Source organism: Curcuma longa, chromosome 3 (assembly GCF_044706935.1).
Source record: "Curcuma longa cultivar G26 ecotype Majalengka, Jawa Barat chromosome 3, ITB_CL_G26_1.1, whole genome shotgun sequence".
NCBI classification, from domain to species: Eukaryota; Viridiplantae; Streptophyta; class Magnoliopsida; order Zingiberales; family Zingiberaceae; genus Curcuma; species Curcuma longa.
In genome coordinates this window covers 19,850,612-19,855,545 of record NC_133863.1, presented here as the reverse complement: position 1 = coordinate 19,855,545, position 4,934 = coordinate 19,850,612, and positions in this window count along the sequence as shown.

Genomic DNA, 4,934 nt, shown 5'->3' with positions numbered 1-4,934 from the left:
AATCATGAGTGACACCTAGTAGTACATCATGATCCCCAATTGATCAAAAAATCAATCATTGATTCCAGAACATCTTCTAAACCTTTCAGCAGCTACACTGAATCATGCCTCGTTCCTTTCACCGTCTTATACCCGCTTGGTTCATGACATGGTCTATGTGTCGGTCTCCACTAGGCTGACTACGTCATACCTAGCCCAAGCTGCTTTCTTGTCCTGTGGATTCAAGTTACTCGTACACGTATCCAAGAGTACCATACTCTTTGTAGGGATCTATATGCGTGAAAAACTAATTAAACCGCATATAACGCAGTGGAAAACAGGATCCCTCCAGAAGATCCATGTGAAAAACATACTCGTTTGAGGATTCTACCTACTAGAATCGAGGTTACCTTTGATGCGAGCCCTTCGCAATCCCGACAGCAACTCTTGCCTTCAAAGGTTCACGGATCTCAAAACGATCAGTATGTTCGCGCCTCCACGGTATCCACATGAACACTGAAATGGAGAAGAACCAAACTGTGGTGCTAGCCACAAGGTAGGGTTCGGCCAAAGGTGGAAGAGAAGAGGAAGAGGGAGAGCAAGAGCATCCAACAACTCTTCATCAAGAGCCTCTCACCCCTTTTTATATCCTACCATGGGATATGAAGGGTTTTGGCTTTTAGTGATCTAAGGAATTAATATTTTATTAACTCACATGCATCTCATGCATGAAGATCTTTCTCCTCTTTTAATGAAGATCATGCATCTCATGCATGATAATCTTTTTCTTCTTTTAAGGAAGATCATGCATCTCATGCATGATAATCTTTTGATAAATTTGAATTGGCTTGTGTGACTTGAGTCCAACTCGAGTCTCACACAATCTAAGTTGACTTTAGTCCAACTCGAGTCCAACTCAATCCGAATTGATACTAAGGGCTAATTCTAATACTCTTAACATGTAATGCTTTGATCAAAGACTTTTAGTAACAATCCTGACAAACGGTCGCAAGGTATACGTCTCCTTTTCTAAGGAGCGATGAATCTTCTGTGGGCTATTCAAACATCTTCGGGCACTTTGACTTATACCCAATCATCTCGGGTCCACACCTCCTCAGAGATGCTTGCTTAAGATGTCAAAGTATAAGCCTCCATGAATAAGGTGACTTGAATACCGCAAGTTAAAGGAAACTCGCACTTAAGCTGTATTGAGATCTTCATTGATATATGAATCGAACCATATGAAGTTTCATGGCAGGTCACTCCAATGAACTGATCACCTTTAACCAACATCCATGTTTAACTCTCAACATCGAATGTCTCCAGCAGTGAGATTAGCTGCTTGGCTAACCAAGGAGTTCAAAACGTGCTAGTCACGACAGAATCGATGACGTCCGTACTCATCAATTCCTTAACTAGGGATAATTTTAATACATTCATAATTACACGTGTAGAGATACTCACTAGTTGTGATCCAATCATAAATTCTCTCACACTATGAATCGTATTACGGACATTCAGTATTTGAGTTTAAGATCCACTCAAACACATATAGAATGTTCACTCAAATAGTAAATTGCTATTTATCCAATAAATAGTATAACCGTAAGATGATTGCCTTAGGACACCCCTCAAATTAACACAAGTATCATTGGATTTTAATGTTTAGCTAAAATGAGTTTAAGTTAGATAATGTTGGTGATCTAACATGTGTGATTTGAGAAAACAGGAAAGTGCAGGTTTGATGTCTTGGCAAATGATGAAGTCTCGGAGGCGCGACCTCTTAGCAAATGGTGAAGTCCTGGAGGTGTGACCTCTTAGCAAAAGGAAGACTTAATATGATGAAGCTGAGGGAAACATCTCAAGCAAGTGTAAGGAGGGAACGAGGTTTGTAGAAGTTGTTTGAAGGCATGAGTCAAGGCTTAGGGATGAAGAAGGAAGTTGAAAGGTGGATTTTCAGCTTCATCAATCGATTGGTGATGGCATCAGTCGACTGGTGTCCTGATCCAAAACACACAGAGAGTTTTGTCGAGTGAAAGATACTAACCAGTCGACTGACTAGTTGACCAATCAACTGATGACTAGTCGACTGATGGAGCCATCAGTCGACTGATATTTGAACGTTAGGCTCCATCAGTCGACTGATATTCGAACGTTGGGCTGACAGTTAGAGAAATAACTCAATCTACAATAGCCATTGAAGTCTACCAGTCGACTGGTCCTTAGGGCAGTCGATTGGCATCTCGAAAAATATAAAAAGACAGATTCAAGATTGAAGACGATATAGTTCTCATTTTTCTCTCATCTTTGTACGATCTTCAAACTTTGTCTTTCATACTCTTCGTCCAATCTTCTCTATACATTTGTAAGAGGAAGAGCTTATTTGTAAAGGTTTCTCTACTTTCAAAGAGTGCTTTGAGAAGGAGAAGTTTCATAGTGAAACGGTCGCTGTGTGTGTGTAGATCCTATTGGTGCAATCTTTGCCCCAAGTGCATTGAGTTTCAATGTTTGGCTAAACTATGTTTGAAGTTAGGCAATACTTGTGATCTAACATATGTGATGCAAGTTTGCAGGAAAGTCCAAGCGTAGTCTTGGCAAAAGAAAAGTCCAAGGGTGATCTTGGCAAAGGAAAAGTCCAAGGGTGGTCTTGGCAAAAGAAAAGTCCAAGGGTGGTCTTGGCAAAGGAAAAGTCCAAGGGTAGTCTTGGCAAAGGAAAAGTCCAAGGGTGGTCTTGGCAAGGAAAAGTCCAAGGGTGATCTTGGCAAAGACTTGACATGACGAAGCTGATGGAAGCATCTCAGGCTAGTGCAGGGAGGCATGAGGCTGTGGGAGGTGTTTGAAGTCCGAGGTCTAGGTCAAGAGAAGCTGAAATGGGATTTTTCAGCTTCACCAGTCGACTGGCCCTGCCAGCAGTCGACTGCTCATAAATCAGACGCACATAGAAAGATCAGTCGAGCCAGTGGAAGACGGGAGTCAACTGTCAGTCGACTGGTGTTATGGTGAGTCGACTGTTACCAGTCGACTGGTCTTGGACAGTCGACTGCTATTTGAACGTTGCAGAAAATTGGCAAGCATTTAATGAGCTTTAATGCGAGATTTTGTTGCCGATTGAAAGCATCAGTCGACTGGCCCTGCCAGCAGTCGACTGATGTTGCAGAGATTATAAAAGAAGCCTGCACGAGAACAACTCAAGAATTTCGCCATTCTTTTATTCTTTTGTGCTTCTTCTGAGAACTTGTTTGTTCTTCATTCTCTGCTTTCTTCCTCTCCTCCTAAACAATATTTCATATCATATTTGAGGAGATCTAAAGCGTTGTAAAGGTTTCTCCGCCTTCAAGGTTTTCGAGAAGGAGAAGATTCATAGTGCATCGGGTGTGTGCGTGCGTGTGGATCCTTGGATTAGTCACCTCTGTGGAGGTGGAGACCAAGTAAACAAACCGGGTTAGTGTTGATCTCTTTCTTTCTCTTTTATATTTTTGCTTCCGCTAATCTCTGTGCAGAGAAAGAACAAGAAAAATCGAGAAACGCTATTCACCCCCCCTCTAGCGAACCAACCGATCCTAACAGATCCTTGGATTAGTCACCTCGTAGAGGTGGATACCAAGTAAATCGAATGGGTTAGCATTTGTTTCATTTTGTCTTACTTTTGTTTTGTGCTTCCACTAACGATTTTGTAGGCAAGAGCAAAAAGTTGCTATTCACCACCTCTAGCAAACACATCGGTCCCAACAAGTGGTATCAGAGTAGGTTCCTTTCGGAAGAACTCTCATTCAACCGAAATATTCAGATGACATTTCAAGAGGGATACAACACCGCACGACCCCCCTACTTCGATGACAATGATTTTGCCTATTGTAAAGGTAGAATGGAATACTACTTAATGAATGATATTGAAAACTGGTTTAGTGTTTTAGATGGGTTTGCAAAAACGAAGGATGCTTTTGGAGTTCCTCTACCTACCAAGGAATGGTCGAAGGATATATGTAAGAAGGCTCAAGCAAATGCAAAAGTCACAACCACCTTGCAATGCGGACTCTCCAAAGAATAACTGAGCAAGGTTGGACCATTTAACTCGGCCAAAGAGCTTTGGTTGAAGCTCATCAAACTAAACGAAGGTTCAAGTGAATCTAGAAAAGCCAAGAGGGATCTCTTGGTTGGACAACTTCAAACCTTCAACATAAAGCCCAATGAGACAGTAAATCAAATGCATGGATGGTTCAAAGAGATCATGAACGGACTTCATGTGATAGGTGAGAAGATAGATAATCGAGACTTAGTAAGGTATGTACTTCAAGCTTTTCCTTGAACCACTTTATGGGCATTAATGGTTGATGCGTATAAAGTATCTAGGGATCTTTCAATTGTTAAACTAGATGAGTTATTTTGTGAATTTGAGTTACATGAATAAGCTCATGTTTCTTCCAAAGAGAAAGGTATTGCTTGGATTGTATAAAAGAAGAAGAAGAAGAAAAAGAAGGAGAAGAAGGAAGTCATGGTGGCCCAAACCACATGGGATACGTCAAGTAGCGAGTCATTGGATGACGAAAAAGAACTATGCCACATTACTATACACATGGCACTGATGGGACATAAAAGTGACCAAGAGAATTTAAGTGAGGAGGAAGAATCAAGTGGCGATGAATCTTCCTCGTGTGAAGATGAGGTAATGGATTATGTCAAAGAAAAACTTCCTTATAAAACTATTGCTTTTCTTAAGAATGTTTTGATTAAATCGAAATATAAAGTTAAGGCATTAAAGGAAGAACTTAGGACCATTAGGAAATGAAGGTGCCTGGAATTCCATCCTGTTCAATTTATGGCAAACAAAAATTTTACAGGGACGGAACCTTTCCAAGCAACCTACATCTTCGATCAGACATGTGTTTGATTGATCAAACAAGTTCTTGACCAATCAAAGCACACCTTGATCGAAGCATAAGATCGTTGGACTCTTG